This window comes from Oreochromis niloticus, linkage group LG17, assembly GCF_001858045.2.
Source record: "Oreochromis niloticus isolate F11D_XX linkage group LG17, O_niloticus_UMD_NMBU, whole genome shotgun sequence".
Lineage (NCBI taxonomy): Eukaryota > Metazoa > Chordata > Actinopteri > Cichliformes > Cichlidae > Oreochromis > Oreochromis niloticus.
The window spans coordinates 4,410,883-4,434,818 of record NC_031981.2 but is presented as its reverse complement, the minus strand read 5'-3'; positions in this window follow the sequence as shown (position 1 = coordinate 4,434,818).

Sequence of the window (23,936 nt, the reverse complement as noted above, 5' to 3'; positions counted from 1 at the left end):
GTTACTTTGACTCACTGCTGTATCGATCCCGTCAATTTCTGGATTAAATACCAGGTTGAAGTCTCCTCCTATTATAAGCGTGGTGTTAGAGTGATCTGAGAGTGAAGAACAGAAGGTATGAAAAAGCAGGGGTCGTCAATATTTGGTCTATATATACTAGCAACACGCAGATCCATATTTTGAATACATAAATTAAGTATTACAAATCTACCTTCTGGATCTGTAATAGTGTTGCTAACAGTGAAGTTTATTTTTCTGTTAATTAATATGGCTGCACCTCTTTGTTTTAAATTGTAACAGGCTGAAAATGTGTGAAGAAACTGTGGAGAAGTGAGTGTGTGTCTTGGACATATGAGTGTTTGTCTGTAAGACATTTAACCGATTAGCACTTTTAAACCTTGTGGTAGAAGTTGACCTAAGCGGCTAAAGAATGGCAGGAGACAGATGCTGTCCAGTGTAGTGAGTGATTTATTCACCATTTTGTGACCAAACAATATTTACAAAAAATAAATAAGAAACTCAACTCCATAGTTAACTCAGTTCAAATAAACATAACTGAACTTAAATCAACTGAAATTAAGGTCAAAATTCACACAGCTACACTGATCTGGTCCTTTTCCCTGAACACCTGTTTTCATCTGCTTAAATAGTCCATTCACCCCTGGACTATTCCATTAGGTAGGTGAAACAAACATTTCTATACTCAAACTTATACTGCTCCTTCTTCCTAGCAATAAAACTCTGCAGTGTATAGTCAGTAAACATATTATAACAAATCCATTTCTCTATAAACACACTCTAAAATCAGCTTTATTAAATTACCAAGATTCTCCCCCTTCTTCACCTGGTCTCTTCCTGTGACCTCAGATTAACCAGGAAGCTATAAATACAGGAAGTGAAACTATATTTTGTCCTTTTGTTCCTGGAACACAGGTAAGTAAGGTTAGTTCAAACTAAACCAATTAACAGGTGAAATAAATAACATGTTAACTTAACAACCTTTGTCAGAATTGATTTAAACCAATATGTTATATAATCTGTAAAAGTGCAAAACATAAACAAACCCAGTATAGTAGATGTTTGCCTACTACAGAATACATATGAGATATGGCTAAATCAAAACAAGAATGTTAACTAAGACTATGGACAAATGGTGTTCTTACCCACTTTGTCACAAACCTCTTTTCCCTGGAACCAACTCCATGTGTGACAAACCTCAGTGTGATCATGTTTAAACTAACTATTGGAGTGTTGACTGTTTCCTAAAGTTCAGTGATAGTCAGACTCGGCCCACACCTGTCCAGCACCATTACACTCAGCACCGGGTCTCCACAAGGATGTGTTCTGAGTCCCCTCCTGTTTACGCTCTACACATCCGACTGCTCCCCTACCCATCTCTCAAACACCATCATAAAGTTTGCGGACGACACCACTGTGGTTGGACTCATCTCAAGGGGGGATGAGTCGGACTACAGAGATGAGGTCAACAGACTGACTGAGTGGTGTTCAGTTAACAACCTCCAACTGAACACCACGAAAACTAAAGAACTCATCTTGGACTTCAGGAAGGGCAGAGCAGACCCGGCCCCACTTTACATTCACGGGAACCGTGTGGAGAGGGTACACTCCATGAGGTTTCTGGGCGTGCAGATCTCTGATGATCTCTCCTGGACTGCAAATACCACTGCGGTGGTAAAAAAGGCCCAGCAGCGTCTCCACTTTCTGAGAGTGCTCAGGAGGAGCAACCTGGAGGAGAGGCTGCTGGTGACATTCTACAGAGCCACCATAGAGAGCATCCTAACGTACAGCATAACAACATGGTATGCAGGGTGCTCAGCTGCAGACAGGAAAGCACTGCAGAGGGTCATCAACACAGCCCAGAAGATCACTGGCTGCTCTCTGCCCAGCCTGGAGGTCATTGCAAACTCCCGGTACCTCAGCAGAGCTGGCAATATCATCAAGGACCATTCTCACCCCAGCAATCAACTGTTTGAACTATTACCGTCAGGCAGACGATACAGGTCACATAAAACCAGGACAAACAGATTCAGGGATAGCTTCTTTCCCAGAGCTATCACCGTTGTAAATAAGCACAAAAACAATTGAACCTGCTTAGCCATACCATACTGTCACTGTCATTATATTATGCTGCTATTCATACTGTCATTATATTAATGCTGCTATCCTGTAAATATCTTACTTTACTTTTGTTGAGTACTTACGTTTGTTTTGTTTTTGTTTTTTTTTGTTTTTTTTGTACCTTATATTTTACATTTATATTTATTATTGCATTTTGCACCAAGGGAGTGGCACTCCAATTTTGTTGTACCCTGTACAATGACAATAAAGGCTATTCTATTCTAGTTAGAGTACCTAAAATCAACTATGATAACAACAAAAAACCAAAAAGAAAACAGGCTATGGCTGATTAAACCGGTATTATTTGATCTGTGTAGACATTTCTAATAGTGGGAAAGGAGAGCAAAGTAGAACGAGGAGTTTGTGGATATACAGATTACCCCAGCTAATACAGCCATGGTGTGGTGTTTTGGTTGTGATAAAGCTGGTTGTTGACGTACAGTTTATCAACTGCGATGACAGCTCGGGAGCCTCCTTGGATGAAATTCTTTCGGATCGGGAACTGGGCTTTGCGTCTCTCCAGGATCTCTTTTGGAAACTGGTCGTTCACGCTGAAGTCCATTCCTCTCAGCTCCCAGCAGGGGCTTTTCACCAGCTCTTTCTGTTTGAAGTGTTCACATTTGGGCATGATCAGTCTGGGTCGACTTCCCAAATGATGGACAGGATGAAAAGTGATGTTTTCAACAACAGCCTCCGGGAGTTTCAGGTAAGTCTGGATGACTCACCATTGCTTCCAGGTCGTCTTCTGTCTTCTCTGGTAGTTTCTGCGATGACAGTTTCATTGATTTTAAAAATTTTCTTCTGAGAGTCAGATCATTCCCTCGGTGAGGGATTTCACCGACTCTTTGAGGGTGGCGTTTTCAGCACCAAGTTTTTCCACCTGCTGCTGGCTGAACTCCACGGACTCACACATGCCTGAAAATCTTTATGGAGGATTTCCAGGAGGGCCCGGCGTGCATCAAAGCTGGACATTTTTTTTTGTTTGTTTGTTTTAAATCTATGGGTGCCAAAATATTCAACATGTCGCTGTTTTGTGGTGAAGCTCACTCAGGTTAGTCTTCGGGCGGCTTGTTTCAAAGATGGCGTTCATTTGCTGCTGGAGGGAGTCGGCGTCTTGTTACCTGGTTTCCCCTTCAGAACTTGCTCGCAACACTCGCTAATATACGGCTGCAAACTGTCCAGGTCTTCTTTGCAGTTGTCCAGAGTGGTGAAGTTGGTTGGAATGTAAGTATAATTCATATTGTTGTAACCTTAAAAGCTGTCAATGAATAGACTTGGCAGAAAAAAAAAATTGTGGCTGAAATGTTCTCAGTGGTGCACCATGCTCAGTGCTCCCAAGATTTTGCTGTCTCTCAAATTAATATAGAATAGCTTCTCCTCACTTACCTGTCACTTCCTCCAAATGGTGGATTTCTGAGGAAAACACCACATTGAAATAGGCTTTGACTGCTTTGCACCACTGAGTTCTGGGACTGCGGTCTTTTGTCATAGATGGCAGTTGGTTATGCAGCCAATTTTAGTTCTATAATTAATTAATAAATAGACAAAGGATATAACTTATTTAATAAGTGGCTAATTGAACAGTATAAGCAGGGATTCTGTGATGTGTTTAGTACTGTGCAGAACTGTAAAGATGAGCAGTGAATACATGAACTTTTAATAGTGCACATGTTTACAGTAACCCAAGAGTTAAATTAGAAACTCAGTCATGCCTCACACCCCAAAACCAAACAAGTAATTTCTTACCATTCTCTTGAAGCAAATCAGGCCTGCCTTTCGTCTCCCTAATGTGAGCACTGTCTTATACAGTCGAACAATTACAACAGCGCATTATCCAACTCGCTGACTGTAATTCAATTAACTTCCTCCCCCTGGCTTCATCCACCCAGATAATACACACATTAATTAACAACAGAATCCAATATTGCCTGTTCTGCGCCTCCACTTATTTTCATTTCCCATAAAAAGGTCATAGCAGCCACTTCCAGCTGAAGACAATTAGTGTAAGTGTGTAGTAATGGATTACACTTGTATATCACCAAGACCCACGCGTCTGTGACAGGGAGTGGTGAAGTAAGCCTGTTGGTAGTCAGAGGCTATGGCCTGGGAGGAGAGAAATGCTGACACAGCTGTGATGTGCATCCATCAGAGGTGTCATTTCGCCAAACTCATAAAGCCAAATCTCCATGGAGTGGATTTTTAACAACTATTTCATGCGTCAGTTGAATGGAAAAAGTCTGGTTGCTTTCTTCAGCATTTCTCAAGATTAGGGATGAGAATGGAGAACTGATCCCTGTAGAGAACCAGTTGTCACTAGTTAAAATCTTGGGATTGTTAGTCACCTTGCCTATCGATCCAGCTTATAGGTTTCACTTCCACTTGAGCTACAATCAGCTGATATCAGTTTGTGTGTTGTAGGAGGAAAACAGTGTGGATATGGAAATTTGATATTTAATGTTTGTATTATTTAAATTTGGTTATAGTTCATTTAGATGTATATTTAACTTAACAGAGAAATGGCTCCAAAAACAAGAAGAATAGCTATGAAAAGATGCAAGTATTTGTTCTACACTATACATGAAAGTGCAGAATCATATTCAGAAACAACAACGTTAAACAGTAAGTTAACAGAGTTCCTTGGATACTCAGTGCTATAACATCTACAGTTAAAATTCCAGATGTTGCATCGTCACTGTCAACTGATGTTCAAACTGAAATGACTTAAATATTCTGACTTGAACAGTGGCATTCCATCAGGGCAAGCGCGGCTGTCAATACTTGCCCAATGAAACAGACATCTCTTAAACCCTACTAAGTAAAAGCAATCTCTCTCTCTCTCCAACTCAAACACAATTCTGTAATAAAGCTTTTCCCATTACCTGTTTGCATCCATTCATTGTTCAAGTGTGAGCCATTGGAATATGGTACATAGCATCTGTTGTTTTCATGAGTGTCCGTATCCTGCTCACAAACTAGTGGCCAGCAGCCTATTTTGGATGGTTTTGGTGCATGTACGTTGTAGACTAGTCTCTGGTCTTTGACAGGAAACTTGTGGGAGACTAGTGCACTAGACAAGCTGCTCCTGGCTGTGCTTTTACTGCTCTGAGAACTACAGGTTGTGTGGAAACATAGGTATCATAGCATTCACAAGTAAACGACCCCTCCGTGATTCATCATAACAGATAAGTTTTACTGTATGTTAAATAAAATTTTTAATAACTGCTTTAGCACATTATCATGGAAAGATAATGGAGAGGGAAGCATGTCTAGTTTAACAAACAGGCAATTTGAACAGGTGCTGGCTCCACCAGTATTTTCAGGTTAATCACTTGGTTGACCGAAGGTTTAAAGTTTACCCAGCTGTTTTGCTAACACACCAACTCAAGTTTTGTATTAATATTTTAAAAGAAAGCATTCTCAGTACCCTGTGTAGACTCTGTGAGACCCTGTGAGAAACTAATTGCATCCTTAGTGCTTCTATAAGATTTAAGAGAGCAAGTAGCTAATCAAATGCACATGATTAACTGATCATTGGCAAATCTACTACCTCTAAAAGCACATGTTTTGGCAGTTTGTTTGTCTGGAACATTCAGATGGTTGTTAACTCAGCGACACAATCTTCCCAAGAACATCATTTAGCAAATTAAATCTTACAATTCATAACAGTATAGTTAGAAAACCTCTGAACAAGTATATCTGCCCAGCATTTAAAGCTTGGCTGAAATTGGGCCATACAACAGGACAATGATCCCAAGCGTATCTGTACATTTACAGCAGAATTGTTGAAAAAGAAAAGAATCAAGACGTTGCAATGGCCCAGTCAAAGTTCATTGCTTAAGGCAGTGGTTCCCAACCCCCCCCCCCCCGCACAAACACATCCACCAACCACACACACCCATATTTTGTACCCATAGTTTATTTCACACCTCAAACCTTTTGTAAACAATTCAACAAATAAAAGTAAACTGCTACCAATACATTTTTCAAAAAATGCCTCTGTGCAAAACAACTGTGGGATACTGTTTGTCCATGATTTGAACCAGGGGAACAAATTGTGGCAGGATCAGCCTGATATTATTTGTATCCCACTGTAACTTTACTGTATAAAGAGCTAACATCACCAAAATTTCATTATAAGACGTTTTTGTGGACTAAAAATCAAGAATGTGGGATACTGTTTGTCCGTGATTTGGACAGTGCATGCTCCCAACGCAGGGGAAATAAATTCTGTCAGGGATAACTACCTTGGCACCACCAAGATATGCTTCATCATATTTCTTAGTCTTTGGCTTGGAAGGAAGTTAGTTTGGAAGCATATTTGGTGATGCTTCATCCTCTGCTTTGCGTTTGTGTGGGAGCCCCGTCAAAAACCTGTCTATTATGCTAGCAGTGTCCAAGCATTCTTTTTTTAAAAATTTTTTTTAATTCATACGCACCCCAACCCTGTAACGGCTCTGCACCCCCCACTTTGGGAACCATTCCCTTAAAGTAAAGTGCTGTGGTGGGACCTTTAGAGAGCCTTATTGGACTGAAGCAATGCTGTTCATTGGACTGCACAGAGTTCTGTGTACATATATTCGCTCATGTTATTTCTGGAATTCTACGCTAGTTTAAGTCCTATAGGCAGGCTGAGCTCTATTGGGTGGCCAACGTTGACACCTGTAAATTCCAATTAGCCATCGCAGGTGCCAGAGTAAAATATAGAAATATGACCGGCTGCCTTTTATATGCGCAGATCAAAAGAAGATGGTATACATTTCACCTCAACCATCTTCTTGAAGATGCCTAAAACAAAGAGACAAGAAAGCAGACACAAAAGCATTCGCACATCAGTGGATTGGTATTGAGGGGCGAGGGGTAGGGTCAGGGCAGCCTCAGTCATCCCCATTCAAAGCAGCAACCTAATTACCAGAGGAGAGGGAAACAGTAATTAGCAGCGAGTCTCACCTCGTTAATCACAAAGGGCTCCTTCGCTCTATTTATATCTGATTAATGGCTTGCTTAAGCATGGCGAGATATTTATGTTTCTGTTAATTGTGTGCAGCTTGTATCCTCCTCTCAGTGCCTCAGTGAGCTCCTGCGTGTTCACACCCCCAACAGATACACACACTGACACACCTCCACTACACCTACCACATCTCATTTCATTCTCATTACTACTCTCTGTCTGCAACAACAGTCAAAGCTGTCTAAAGACTGTAATTTGTTTCATACCTGATTTGTTTCATAGTTATAATTAGCCTATTAGCCTGGATACCTTTCTTGCAGTTCCTGCAGCTATAACAAGGCAAGCCCCTTTTTTCACCTTTGTGTTCTTGTTTTTGGTATACTGGTGCCGCTCGGTGAACATAGCTACACTTAAGACGGGGTAGAAGCACAATATCATGTGAAACTTTAAGCAGGCAGTGATTTTGTGATGTGTGATTTCAGGTTATTACCTTTCTTGTTTATTTTTCTACATCCAAACACTGTTTGTGCAAGCCAAAACATAACCCTCATTTTACAGAAAGCTGGCACAAAACAAAACACTGGCATCTAAAATTATGGTTTAACAATAGGAACTTTTGCATAGTTTAAGTGAATGCTGGAGGTAGTACCAGACATTCCCAGAAGTCTGTTGTAGGGTCTTTTTCTGGATAAGAGGAACTTTGAGTGAATTGCGAGTATACTTGATTGTTCCTGTGCATACAAATTTTAGTGAATGCAGCAACACCATATGTCATATAAACATTGGTAACACATCACTTTGGAATATGTATACGCAATGTGTATGCAAACAGGAAAAACCTTGGAACGAATGCTATTCCCTGAAGACCTACCTCGGTGACTACTTACCTCTAAATGGTCCCCACATTTGTTGTGAAAGTATCTTTTGCCATTGGTTGTAAAATTAGTTTGAGGGTCTGTTCTCATTATTTTCAATATACTCCAAAACAAAAATAAAGTTTGTATTCCTCAAAAAAGTTTTCAGTCCCCCAACAAAGTTGATAATGGGCTGAAATATGCAAATCCACCAGTGCAATAACATATTCACCAAATGTGTATTTTTAAGGTTCAGCTGTGGTATATTCAGCCATGACCATCCTGCACTTCACTTCCTTTAGAAGTTTCTTACAACAGCGTAAGTGCTGATGTATCATATCAGCGCACAGAACACTTTGAACGAAAAGTAAGGCGGGTGATATAATATGTGCATGTCACTACTACTGTGCTTCTACTTGCCTTTGGCCGTGTAGCAAGACCAGTGCTCCCCAAGTATTCTGCACACTTGTGGCATCCCATGACTGTGCACTGAGCACCACTGATTCAACCACACAGCTTCTTTCGATGTCGTGAGTGCACCTCACACAAAGACTGGAACTTAAACCTTGAGCTGAAGTGATGTTAACCACTAAGCTTGCGTCTCAGGGGAATAGAAACCTTGCTCTTAACCACAGCCTCTGGGTGAGACTGAATAGAAAAAAATGAGAGGTCTGTCAGCTTTAAAGGGAGAAGCATTCTTCCTGTGTTATTTCAGAGGACCTGCGCGTGTCTGTCTTCACTCCTCTGCTCCTGTCTGTCTGATGTATGTGACAGGTGTAAAAGCACAGTGAGAGACACGTGGAAAAACTGTAAGAAACATCTGTTAGCAGGAGGGTTTCTGATGGGAGCACTGTGTATTTTTCCCTCTTCGTCTTCTCTCTCTTTCTCATTCTGTTTTCCTGCTATCTATCCCACATTCCAGCACAGCTTTGCCAAAGCTCAGTCGCTCGTTGCGATGGAAAGGGAGGCATAATGGGAGAGGATCAAAGAGCTAAACGAGGGGCTAAAGATACTGAAGCAGATTAGCAGAGCTTCCCACAATGCCGACAGCTGCTCATAACCACGCCGGGCCTAAAGATATTGTTTCAGATTAGCGGCAGCGCTACAATGCCCAGGCAGCTGCCGTCTGCTGCCCATATTACAATAGGAGAGGCAGGATCAACGCACACACTGAAAAACATGTGTTATCATCACAAAGGGATTGTCAGCTTCAAACGCCTTACATCCCTCTGCCATCCCTCAGGATCAAACAGGCTGTTTGCTGGCAGTTATCACAGAGCTCTCTCTTCTAGTCTAGTCACATCTATTCTCCACTCTTCACTCTTCTTCCCTCGCTCTCTTTTTCTTTCCACTCCTATTATATTTCGCCCCCTCTTTCTCTTTCTCAGCAGGGCCCTAATCTCAATCACCGTTATCCTCGAAGCCATCGCTTTTCATAATATGCTCCTGCCATCGCTGACAGACAAATAATCAAGACAATCCCTTTTGTCTGGAGTTTGCTTCAGTCTCCCCCGCCCCTCCCTCCCTTTCGAAATTATCAACAACACAGGATCTTATTGTGGGGCTCTTGATATATCTCAAAGCCATATATTGTTTGTCTGAATTCTCTGACAACCTCAGAGCCATACTCAGCATCATAAAGAGCGAAATGTCTGAAACAGATAGGGGATCGCTTTGTTCTTTATTGTAATGGATGATGAACTCTCTAACTCAATCCACAGCATCCTAAACAGACTGCCGCTGAATGCATTCGCTGATATGAATGTGTCACATTATGAGGCAACAATTACAAGAATTGGATGAGAATTGTTCTTGAGGGGGAAAAAATGACAGCAATTCGTTCACGCAGGAAATGTTTTCCGTCACTGCTCATCTGATTGTTTTTTTTTTTTTGTTTGGTTGTTTTTTTTGCCTCTCCTCCGCAGGGAACCATTTCCTAACTCACACACAGACATATAGATATTTACACAGACACATAAAATGAAGAGGTGAAGGATGAGACAGACTGAATCTGACAATTTTCACGTAATAAAAAAAAGAAAAAGATTCTTTGGCTCACTCACTGCACTTCAAGCTGCACGGACAGAAAACATTTGTGTTACGTGACTGTAATTATGGTATTTCAATATTTTTAACAATGTTTTACGGCACGTTTAATCCCATCGTGCCTCTGTGCACCTTGCGACCTTTAAACTTTGGTAAAAGCGGCGGGATGTGTTAAACGCACAAATGCTTTCACTCACAGAAAGTCACATGCGGTGCACATGGATATATTTCAAATGATTTTTGTTGGTTTCTTTATTTTCCCAGTGAAAACATTTTTCGCACATCAATTTGGGATCTTTATGATGAAAAGCATGAATGAGCTGGAGTTAGTGATTTTAATGTTTATATTTCTCTGCATCACGGTATTCGATCATATCTACCAAGAACATCACGATGAAGTGAAACACCTGAAACCATCAGCAGTTTAAAAGTGATCTTTTTTCACTTTTAATAACCACGTAAAGCGTTAGAAAACCAGCTGTGGGAAGCTTAAAGTGCAATAAATGACATTCAAGCTCTCATTCAAATTCTGTATCCAAACAAGAACTTGTTATGATCAGGATTTGTAGTTGTTTTGTTTTGCTTTTTAAATGAAATCCATATTAATAGGTTATTGATACAAACTGACGGGGTGTTAATAACAATAAGAAGAGATGCATTTATTTATTTAATTTTTTTGGGTTGTTCTTCTGCATCAGACAAATCTCCTTTATGTTTGGATGAGAAGTTGAGATACAGTATGATTCACGTACCAGTGTTTTTTGTTTTTGTTTTTTTTTAATTTGTAGCTTCACCAGAAAGCCAGTATTTTAATCATATATCTGTCATTTAGTGTAATTCATGTCTTTGCCAAACCACATAATGGGTGTTATTCGTGGTATGCGTGATGCTGGAATTGGAGGTTATGCCTCATCTGCGGAGTTACTCATCCCTTTGGAAGGCGAGATGAATGCCTCTGCGAGTAAAAAGAGCGAGGGTCCGCTGGGTGCCGTCAGCGCCGGGACTTCCCAGTTTCTCCAGTAGATGCCAGCAGTGAACCATTTAAAAACACGGCCACGTCTCGCTCTCTCTCCCTCTCTCGCTCTCCCTCTAAATTGTGAGGGCGCTCTGCATCTAGCTGCTTTGGAGTTGGAGATGGTACAGATGGCTGGCCTAAACGCAACACTTATCCAGACATTTCACTGTTCGCAGAATGATATCAAAGTCAACTCAAAATGGAGGCTGTGCCATCAACTTGAAACAAATTCTAACACTTCCAACAGAATTGTATTGTGAGTAAAGTCGCGGTGGATTTGGTCAGCGTTCAGCACAGATGTCCCCCCTGTGTGTGTTTGCGTTAAATAAAAACTAGTGCTCACATCCTCTTAAAAATTCAGCTGTGGGATTTTCGGGGATAAATGCTCACAATTATAATGTTTTAATCCAGATTGAATTCAGACACATTTATTTATTTCAGAGCGTGAGAGTTTAAATCGTGCTTTAAAACATAAAAAAACGACAGAGTGGTGGAGGGAACACAAATGCCCTAAATTATGGGAAATATGAGGAGCTGAAATAGCAACGTGTGCGCTTTTGTGTTTGAAGTGCTGAAGAAAACGTTAATTAAGGTTTATTTAAATTTTTACACGTACATTTAGGACAATTCCAGTACAAAAAAAAATTGAAATATTTTCCCTTATTTCTGCCCTTTGTCCTCATCCTGACATGGATTGCAGTCAAACAAGCTCAGATCAAAGTCATCAAATTCCCCCACGTGGGCACGCAGACCTGCTGTCATGTTGATGTTACAGTGCAAACGTCACATCACATTAACGCGCGCGAATTAAAGAACACAAATTTATCTCTCAATAGGCTCCCTTGTACCCTCAAAGTGTGTGCTTGTGTGCGCGAGGAGAGAAGACGCATGCTTGTAATGTGACATTACATTTACCAAGAATACCTTTTATTTTTATTTATTTATTTATTTTCCTCTCCTACAGCCCGAGTGCCCTCTCCTCACTGTCTTTCTCTCCTCTGCTTTTTACTCCCATCCATTAGTTTCCATTAGTTTCTCGGTGCGCGCAACAGTTTTTGGGATTAAATAGCTGTGAAAACACTCGCAGTACCTGCCACTCTCTCAGATCCAATTTTTCACAAAACATGTTTACAACTGGTTTCGCAAGTAATGCTTACTCTGAATGTGTGTTTTTGTGCGTGAGGTCATCCGCGAGTGTGTGCGAGTCCACTGTTTGCGCTCCAACAATAGGTTATCTGTGCCTATTTCGGGAGGGCGGGGCCCCAGAGACCTGGCTCCACTGTGTGATTGGCTGTGAGAAGTTTACTTTGGAGGGTGCTGTATGGTGGATTTTTTTTCTCCTGCTTGGTGTTTTTTTTTTTTATACTTCCAATTAAATGTGGAATGCAGGACTCTTGAAGGCCATTTGAAGTGTGCTGTGTTTGCATGTGTATGAGCGTGCGTATGCATGCATGTGTGTGTGTGTTTGTTTGTCTCCCTTGCCTCTTCTTTCATTTCCACACACAGAGGTCCGTCTGTGGAGACGAGACAACCTCCCGAGCAGGTAAGATGGGACCCGAAACGCGCTCAGTGATTTTTCCATGTCAGTTTGATTCCATCTGCGTTTGCCGTAGTGACCTTAGGTGGAAACAAGGAGGCTGTGAACACAACCGCAAATTATTTCTTTCTGTGGCAAAATCTTCTCATCCAGAGAGGAATAACACTTTCAGCAAATGTGTGTGAGTCCCCTGTGAGTCATGCAAGACTTCTGGCTCCTTGTTTACTGTTTGTCAGAGGTGTCTTTTGTCTGGATGTGATTAGTAGCAGCCTTTTTTCCTCTTTCATGCACAGGAGTATATGCGGCCTGCTTTCAAAGGGCCCGCTCGGACCGAAGAAGACTATTGTAACTGTAATGTCAGCGAATGCTTCAGTTTTTTTCAAGAGAACTTGAACACAGCATAAACACAGAAAAACACAAATATTAGCACCCGGACTCAAATGTGAAGAGGAGGTGGAAATAAAAGAGAATTTAAACTTAATGAACATGCATTACTGGCATAGAAGTGCTTTCATCAGACTCCTTTTCAAACGTGTTTTCACATCCCCTCAGATGCAACATCACAGCACCAGTGAATCTGACAGAGAGGAGAGAAAGTCTTTATTTAGACTCAAATGGGTCTCATCTGAAATAATGAATATGTCCTTGAGAAAAACAAAGAGCCCCACAAAACAGGCTACTCTTCTACAGAGGCAACGGAGATGGCAGATAATTGTTTTCAAGTCTGGCACTGCTCTGTAAATGAGTTTGTTCTGTTCTGCAGGCGGCTAACTGTGTCTTTCCTTCCTTTCATTTCTCCCTTTTGCGCAGACACACACACAGCAAGCATGCTTTTTGATTTTTCTTCTCTTTGTCTTTGTTTTCTTGTTATCTGGCCTCCATGTTTACCCTCTCCTTGGCTCTCTTGATGCCCTCTTTCTTTCTTTTCGGTCTTTCTTTTCTCCCCTCTTTTCTCTCAGTTCGGCATTCTTTGGAGCGGCAGACTTTTTACATCTTTGCCTTACTCGTTGTTCCCTTTCTTTGTCTTGTTTGCTCACTAAGCGCTAACAACAGAGGAATTCTCTATTTTGCTGTGCGTTCTTCACAGCAAATAGTTTACCTTGACTTCAGCTGCCTCGTCCTGCTGCTTTCACGTCAAACTGTTGTTATTCCTCCACAACAATTGATCATTCCCTCAAAACACAAGATCAGTTGAGCTCTGAGCCACTGTGGACATTTGAGTTTTGCACAGAAGTGTCTGTGGACTCTTGTGAGTTTGTGGAATAAACGGTAGACAAGTGATAAACATGGAAATAATGACCACTATACCTATCACAAAGTACACTGTGCAGTAAATTAACTTTTCACTTTTTTTCACTCATGCATTTTTCTATGTGAAAATATTGCGCACTGTATTTCTCAACAACATGGGTTCATTCCAAGGTGGTTTCTATCCTCCTAACGTTTAAACCATCTAAATCAACTTAGTTCTACAAAGGTGTAGGCCTTTTTCAACTTCACTATTCAACTACAACCATAAATTGTTGCATCACCAAAGCACACTGACTACAGGTGCAACAAAAAAGTGTTACTTTGGTTCCAAGCTTCAGTATTTGGATTTGAAAACAAAGCAACCAATCAGAACAGGTTTAGAAACTGGTAATTCATCATCCTGCATAATACATGTAGAACAGGAAAACCTGAAGTAAATTACTCATCTCATCTAATATAAGAAACATACCTGGACTAAGTAACCAAATCAGCTGACATGTTTTTATTTAACAGCACAAAAATATAATATTTATTTAAACACTTACACAGAAAAGAAGGTAGACTCTATAAATGAAATTGCAGTACACTCTATCAAAAATAAAAGCTCATCCCAATAATCAGATTACCACCATAATATTTAATGTTTTATTAAAGTTTTTTATTTGATATATTATTATGTGTCACTTTATATATCAACAGTGCTATGATTGTTACGCCAAAAAAGGGACTTACTTTTTAAATAAGTAGTGCATTTGTTCACTTCTTACTTCCCATAGAGAGTACTCATTATATTACTGTTGTGTTAGTTGTGTAATTGTCAGCATAACATCAAACTTTTCACATGCGCACATATCCTCTCAAATCTCTGATCAGTGTTTCTATACCAAGCACACATTTTGCTCTTTACCATTACATTCTTGGCCCTTTGTGCAATAAATTAGAAGTAATGTGCAAATCACTCCTCCTCCTCACAAGCTGTAGATCACTCTGCCATTTTTGTCTCCCATATGAACCAAGGTCTACAAAGAGCAAATGAATGTTGCTAGTCCAAGTAATTGCATATTTCTTTGAGTTACTGTTATTTGAGAACTAAATTTGGTACAGAAATAAGTTACATTTCAATAACACACCCAACACTGGTCAACATTGTCTGGGTCTGAATGTAAAGAAGTTATAGACAACCGAGCTGTGAAGCGCAGAAGAAACCTATTCTACATCCAAAAAATTGTCAAAACCTGGCCGGGTCAAACAATCCTGCTGCTGCAGAGACAGCAGCGCATGTGCAGAGTACGTGTTGTCACTCTAGCATATTTTCAATTATAAGGCAAAATTAATTAAAACTGTGGTGTTTGAGGAAAAAACAGCCCCTTGCCCATTAATAAATCACAGGAAAGTAAAATATAAAACATAAACATTTGCAACTGAAGGGAATAAAACTTTTTTTCTATACCAAAGTTAGCAAGTTGCCTAGCTAGCTAACCAGCTATCATAGCTACCATTGTTGCTAAATTCTGAGAAAACAATGAAAGAAAAAACAAACTGAAGAAAGCATGTATGTAGATGAAATGGAGACAGCCATAAAGTCTGTTCTATGTCTACACCAAAAATACAACACAGAAAATCTTTTAAATGCTTATGTTCCCCCAGTAAGGGTTAAACTGGATATTGTTAACTCAATGCTAAGTGAAAGGAATACTGGACATACATGCATATTACTCTACTACACTTTGCTCCGGTGCTGGCTGTTTTAAAGTGCTTTATAAATAAAGTTGGATTGGATTCAATCCATAACTTGTGAACTTTGGCTAAAGGTATAGCTGTATTAACCCGTGTCTCAATCATTTAGATAGTAGTTTAACCTGAATGGGATATTTAGACACGCTCCCTGTGATTATCTTATATCAAGAAATGTAAACTGACACTTAAAGGTAAGGACAGGAGTATAATAAAAGAAGTACTGTCCTTCCTTCCTTTTCTTTTTCCTTTACTTCCTCTCCTCATTCTCATGGGGTTTTTATTCCCAGGGTTCCACTCTGGAGAGCCTGCTGTCCCTTGAGAACCCTATGAAGCCCACTCTAGCAGGGTAATAATGGCTTTCCAACATCACCTATTTAGACTGCAAGTTTCCATTAAATCTCACCATGTCATTACAGTTCATATTCTTAATTATGCAGCGAATGTCCCCAAGGGAATATCATGGAGGCCACAACTCCACAATCTGTCCATATGGCACTTAATTAAAAGTTTTCTTAAGAATAAATTGTATTCAATTCAATTAAAACTGTAATGTCATACCAAAATAATGGGCATAGCCTCCTACAACGTGCAGCTCAGAACACACACAAAAAAATCTTTTCTGTCTCTCTCTCTCTCTCTCTTTTTTTTTTTTTTTGCAATGTTTGCAATGGGAAAAGTGCATATCTCCCTTCCAAAAAGGAAAAAAAAAACCCTAGTCGAAAATATGCAAAAAGCAAATATCACCAAAGCCTCCTACATGCCACCGAGCCCCAGGCAACAACCGCGCTTGAACACTCGAGCTATTTCTAGATTCCACTCTTGGAATTCACACCATGACAAATGAACCATTGGAGTTTGGAATTCCTATTTATCTGCCGCGCACAGAGGCACTTGATTTGGGTGTGAAGAATAAAGGAATTATATGGACAAAAAAACAGACGACTTAAAGGATAAATGATAAAAAATAAATAAATAGATTGTGTGTGTGCTTTTCCTCTGAAGCCAGAGTTGTTTGTTCATCTGATTGAGGGCGTTTAGGTGGGCGTGTCCTTATCATCTGGATGCTCTGATCTCAGTGAAGCAAAGACAATTTCAAATATGCAGCATCTGATATTAAACATCCAGTGTACCTCCACCAAGCTCTGCAGGATTATTTTCAAGAAAAGACAGTTTTGCTTTGAACAATAAACGATATATATATCTTTTTTTCCCACATTTCATTTTTTGACAGCCAGCCTGATGTCACAACAAGTTCAGAGTGTCAATGAGCGCCGACGCACGCCTCAAGTAATCACAGTTTTGATTCAACAGGCACCTTCCGTAACCTTCCACTCACATCTCAGAGGGTTATCACACCGACGATGAGCATTGATTAGTAGACCGGGAAAAGGGAAAAGAAGTCCATTTGGTAAAGTAGGCTGCTGTTCCCCGCACCCCATCTGTTGGGTGTGAGATGCTGACTTCATCTGTTGACGACGCAGCAGTGGCTAGGGAACCAGGGATGAGTTGATTTCCCTCTTTCACTGGTTGAGCAGTGAAGGGCCCTAAAGCGTAAACAAAGTGTTTTTCTTGTTCTAAACACAGTCTTGGCTCGGGTCTGGCTTGGACTTGGCTGCTATGTAGGTGTGTACGTGTGTGTGTGTATGTGTGTGTGTGTCTGTCCCTCTGCTGCTCACTCAGCTTCTATCTACAGACCTGATCGGTGCCCTCGACCCAAACACAACACCCCACTCCGAACAGGTAACAAATACACATAAAACGTCCGTACGTGCATACCAAATGACAACCACACCCACATTCCTGCAGCACACACACCACACACACGCGCACACGGAGACCAGGCTACTTTGTGAGTAATCATATTGCTGAATGTCAACACATTGAAAGCTTTCCTCTGAATGAAAACACGCATATAAAGATTTTAAGGTTGAGGGTCACATCATTTTTGCTCCAATCATTGCATCTATTTTTCATCTGCTGCCTACACACAAATACTCTGACTCACAGGGAAGAACACTGGGTTTCAAATCAATCATACAATCACATCAATCCACGCCTTAGCTACATAAAAAAACAAAAAAAACCCGTGTCTTTCTATCATCGCTGCTATTCACTCAGATATGAGAGGAAAGAGAGACTATTAGAGCCCGTGCTGAGGTGGCAGATGATAGGCCATCAGAGTTATGTGGCCTCGACCTGCCCTCGCTCCACTGGAAATGGGGGTGAAACCTGGACAAAGCATTTATTTTTAAATGGCTTCAAATATTTCTTCTGCTAGAGGTATGATTGATTTAACTTAGTAGCCGGTGCACCAGGAGGACAGAGAGTTTGTATAAGAGAAACAGTGGCAGCGATGGAGAGCGAGAGAGAGAAAGAAAGAAAGCGAAAATGAATGCGTCCTCTTCCCTGCACAGGAGTATATGATAACTCACAATGTGGGCCTGAGTGAAAACATTTGCTGTCAACAGCCAGTTTCACTGTACTAAGCCAGTCTAACAGATGTGCGCTCACCCAAAGACTTGTGCAGCTGCTGCTGCTGCTGTATGTGTGTGTGTGTGTGTGAGCCCACTTGTCGATGTGTGTATACGCTTGTGTTTATGCACCGTTCTGGAGGGTTTATGGGCATGAGAGCTTATGCGCCTTCATACCTTAAAAAAAAAAGCACCATAAATAAACTTAAAAAAACAAATCTGTTCTTCTTAGATTTGATGTTGATTGAATTACCAGATGAACACATTCTTGGCTATTGTCCTGGTCCCTGGGGCTGACTCAGGCTCAGTTTTGGACCACACTGAGATGGCCTCCGGAATCTCTCTGCCCTGGGAGAGGCATTCAAGAGACCAGGGGGCATCCTGCAGCCCGGTTTAGCCTCTCATTCTGGTTCAGGGCACCTGGGTCGCTGCCCTAACTTCCCCCTTGAGGTCTGGACAGAACCAGGCTTCAGTGCCTGCTTTGTTTCCCCAGAATCTTAAAAGGTAAACATGCTTTTAACAGTGCTTGTAGCTCAGTTCCATGGATTATCTTTTTGGGGTTTTTTGATGATGATTGATTTGATAGATGTCAGTGTAAGTTCATTATTCAAATGTGACATGCAAATTTGTGCATGCTAAGGAACATGCAATAATAGATACATATGCAAAATGTAGCTGCTGTTTTAAAATGTCCATCTAATTACCCAAGTAGGGAGCTATTTGAATTACTTTAAATTGTTTTCTATAGCAGAAACTGACATCAACAGACTTTTCAAACGTTTTCTACATATGCTAGTCAACTAAAAACAGTTTTGTTTGATGAAACAAGATATCCAAACATGTCACTTTGGAATCTGACAGAAATAGTGAAAAATACTCACAACCAATCATTTAATTAACAGGTGCATTTCTTTTGCATTTTATTTTCAAACAAAGAACCTGCAACATAACAAGAAACAGAGACATCCATCTGTTGCTCTTAGATCATTCACTCGGTTGCAATTGATCGTCATATTATTTCAATAACGTGGAAGGTAAACAAAGAAACTGCAGCAGTCCTTAAGCTAAATGCATTTTACAGCTCTGGTAGCTCCAAGAACGAGCTTGTTTTGTCTCTTTCCCAGTTTGGTGGGCAGAATTCAGCTAAATAACCTGCTAGTGAGTGGATCCTTATTACCTTAATAAGATCAGAGAATCTTCATTTTAAATAATAAATTGTGCAATTGAATTGATAAAAGGAGACCTACTCTTTTGATTTGATTTCTTGCAGGATGGGGCTATAGTTCACTGGCTCCAAAACAGCGAATCCTCATACAGCCCCATGATAAAATGCACAACTTTGTAGCAGAATAATAAACATTTCTATAGTCTGATGCAAAAACATTCTTCGTCTCTTTAGCTAATTGCTCTTTAGTTAATTTCAGCTAATTTTATTTTATTTTTTTTTAATAATAAGGGTTAGTGTCCACGTTTAGGCTGCTGTAAATGAAATGTTAGTATTTGTACTGTTTGGTATGTGTTAAATAAGCTAATTTGAAGTCTGAGAAAGTCTGCTTTGTGTTACAGTCTGCCTTATAAGAGTTTGCTCCTTTTGTGGTAAGTAGAATTCTAGTATTTCAGTTCGATTTTACGTAGCAATAAGTAGCATGTATCTGCATCTGTTTATAATGTAGATATAGCAAGATGTAGCTTGCTAACATAGCTTGCTAGTGTTAGCTAATAACTAAATTTCATCTATCAACTGTCTTTTCTTTTTTTTTTTGGAAACAAGGTGATGTCAATAAATCCAATGTTCTTATAAAACACAGCACTTCTAAATCAATAGGTGACATCCCAGTGGCTACATCTGTGTTTTATATACAGTCCAAGGTTTTTACCAATTTTACTGTCGTCTTTGTGCTAATATGTAATTCCTTCAATTGTAATAGAGATTTTTGTTAATATGTGTTCATGTATAAGGTTTAGCATTATATTGTTAACTTGTAATTCCACAACAACTTATCACATGATATTTCAGAGTGAGCCAAATGTAATTTAACGAGTAGTGTGAGATGTTACTTTATCCATACATCCATTTTCTTGTGCTTATCTCGTGTAAATTAGTAAATTATTCTATTACTTTTTTAGAAAAGATAACCATTAATGTATAATACATTTTCTTAAAAACAGCACACAAATCATACACACACACAGGAGTGCCATCATGCATGTGTGCGTGCATATGCATGACTGACACACACACACACACACACACACACACCAGTCTTTCTTCTTGTCTCATTGGCAGACTCATATCCCATCTGCTCTCCAGGGGGGCGGACAGAGAGATAGTTGTCATTGTGGAACATCTCTGCACATGCACACACACACACACACACCCCTCGGTACCAAACTCATCGACACATACACACCGACAAGCGCACCCCATCAACCCCCTTACATTCACTTTCCTGCATCTTGAGTCCGGCTGTATTCTTCTCTGCTAATTGACTGTCATAACGGCGGGTGAGATTAACTTCAGCTCAATCCGCTGCAAAAGATAAAGGATAAAGATGTGGGGGCCAAACTTGGCTGGGATGAGGGTGTGGCGGCGATGGTGGTGAAACTGGGTGAAGGGGGCTAATACCAGCACATCTCCTATTTGTTATTGATATTTACAGCCTGCTGCTAGCCACTGCCCCTCCTTTGCTCGTCACCCATAAGGATTAGTGTTAATGGCAGGCTTATGGAGTAAGCGAGCCCCTGTCAAACCAATGTCCCCTCTTAGCCATCTCTCAGATTAGCTGAAGCTTTGTGATGGGCTGCCTCTGCAAGACACAAGCCCCGAAGTATAAGGAGAAGGAGGGAACTTTGTTTAAACTTCTCTTAAAGTGGGAGAAAAGGAGCTTGTGGCTGTGTTTTGTGTGTGTATGTGTGTTTGTATTTGTGTGTGTGTGTGTGTGTGTGTGTGTGTGTGTGTGTGTGATGAAATCATGCTTTTTGGGTAGTATTAACTTGCGCTTATAGTACATTTGAAAAGTGCTCTTTTATTTTGTGGCAGAATGAGTGGTGGCAAAGGCTTAAAGCAAATCAGGGTACTGCTTTTTAGACGACATTTACTGGATCCTCTGGATTTCAAAATGCAGAATTATTAACTAATATGGATATAAAGAATAGTAAATAAAATGCATACACTGTATACTTGATGTGGTTCAACAGATAAAAGTTAGTATCAGCGCAAGCTGAACAAAAAAACACTTTTATCTATCTTACAGTTCAGATGATCACTATAGGCAGACCATATTAGGTGTTGATGTCGCTCTCTTGATCTGACCCCCCTACAGAAATCCTTCTACAAAACACTTGATCACACGTTAGTTCTTCTTTATTATTTAAGGATACACAGAGGGAAAAGTACTGAATCCTTGAGCGAGAAGTGAAAAAAGTGTACAGGCATGCTTCTCAGGCCATTTAATACAGGCTGTATCAGGGTCCTTTGTTGTCACATTTAAATGCATGGCATTTTAAACAACCAGGGTTAATGTTAATAACAGGCATATTTATTCCCATATTTTTAACCTGACCTAATAGGTTTTTTTGCCTAAATCTAGTAATCAAGTGAAAGTGAGCATATAAAATCAGAGCAGGACGAATCAGCAAGTAAAAAAGAAATGTCAGGCGCTGACACCAAAGAACGCCTTGCTGTCTGTTTGTTACGCCAGTGGCATCTGACACAAAAGCAGTATTTGACGCCCTGGGATCAGAACTTGTTGGCAGAGATTTGATGATAAGTGGCTTCTTCACCACAGATGCACAGTCACTGTACCGGTTCTAATTAAGATTTATTGTGTCAGTAACGCTTTCCTTTGGAACACATTGGTAAAGAGCAAGATGATGCAAATGTGACGCGTTGTCGTAAAAGACAGAGTTAAAGGTAATTATTTGGTTTCCTTAATTGGTTATTTATTGATTCTTTGTGTTGATTTGTTTGCTGCTCTTTTATTTCACGTAACTGATAAAAAGTGACACTCAGCAGACCAACATGTGTAGAAAATTGTCATGTGTCCTTCTTAGCTGTTCTGAAAAGTCAGGAAAAGTTTTGTGATTATTCAAGATAAGATGAGGTTGTTTTCATTTTTGCAAACGCTCAATTACATTTTTAGTTCAATTTTATTTACACATCTGCAATTCACAAATGCAGTCAGCTACAATATTGGAAAGAAATTTCAACAATCACAACATTGACCCCCTATGAGCGAGCACACAATGATTAATTATAGCAGTGATGTATAAACATGTAGAGTTTGAAAAGAGGTAAGTGAAGAAGAAGCACTCAGTGCATTATGGGAAGCCCCCGCCAGCCTAGGCCTATCGCAGCGTAACTAAAGGATTGTGGAGGGCCACCTGATCGAGCCCTAACAGCATTATCAAAAAGGAAAGATGCTGGCTGTCTCCTAAAGCCAAACTGGGAGCTGGTTCCACAGAGAAGAGGCCTGAAAGCTGAAGACTCTGCCTCGCATTTTACTTTTGAAAACTCATCCTATTCTGGATGTGACGGGGAGCCAATGAAGAGAATCTAATAAGGGGGAAATCTGCTCTCTCATATGTGAGATGACATTTGCAGTCAGGTGCAGTTATATGTATTGCATGTCTTTTGTTGTTGTTGTGTCTTTTCTGATAGAGAGAGATTATATTTCTCTTTGCATTTATTAAGCTTGTCACTGTGAGTGTGTAATATGCAGAGTTTAGGATACTGTAAGTACAGACAGAATCAGTATGTGGTGCAGCCAGCCTTTAAGGCACTACTCTGTCCAGTTGCACAGAGGTTTTTAATGTGGTTCCATCACGCTGAACTTCAGTGTGTCTCATTTGCTTGTGTTGTCATTTAGTTTCAGACTGATTCGGTGCTGTCAAGATCAGAGCTCAGCATCTGTTGCAGGACTGAAGATCGTCCTCTAGTTGGATGTTTAAGTTTGTCACCTCGTGCTGCAGACTGAATTTGTGGCTGATGAGACAACACAGTTTGTGTAATAGTCACAGCCTCTTCTGTTCAGTCAAGCTGATGGACACAAATTGTACTTCCATTACCACAGGGGCCGTCAGTGTTTTTACACTTTATTGCTTTTTCATTTGCTGTATTTCCTTTCACTGTTGTTTTTTTTTTACATTAAAAATTCTTAATTTCGGTACATTTGGGAACAAAATATCCAAGCTAAGGCGCCAGCCTACAACGGTCATAGTTTAATTACAACATTTGCCTTCCGTTTCTGGTTGTCGTAGCGTTTGCGTGTGCACATGTCACTCTGTGTGTAAACACGATAGCTCAAAAAGTTTCAAATGGGTGCTGATAAAATGTGGTTGGGTGTGTAGTGGGCTCATGTTAACAATCCATTAAAATGTGGCTTACATCCACCGAGGTCTTCAAGGTCAACTTAGTGATTCACTGTTTGAAAATTGAAAAAAAAAAAAAAAGCCTTATAACATAGAAACTATGACTCTTACAGGTGTGGTGTGAACAGTTAAGATTTAGAAAAGTTAAACTATCACGTCACATTTAACCTCTGATGTCTCCTGAAAGTAATAATTGTGCCACATCCAGCAATTTTTTTTAGACAAAATTTTAAGAAACATATTTTTCAACTGATATTTATTATCAAACATTTAAACAAATTTTACTAACCAATGAGATGAATGCTACGCATGCACTACAGCAACATAAAATTACTGACATAATCAAAATAATGTCAAGTATATTACAATGGGTTTCAACTATTAGGTTTCAAATAACAAAATACTGCACATTACACCTGTTTTTACTGCAGTGTTAACTTCTTAAAGTACGTTTAAAAAGAACAAAGAAAACAAACTAATACATACAAAATATAAAAGAATTCCATTTAAGTAAATCCTGCCTGGAGATTGAGCTGCCTTGGCGGAGGTTTGCGCTCAGAGTGCTTCG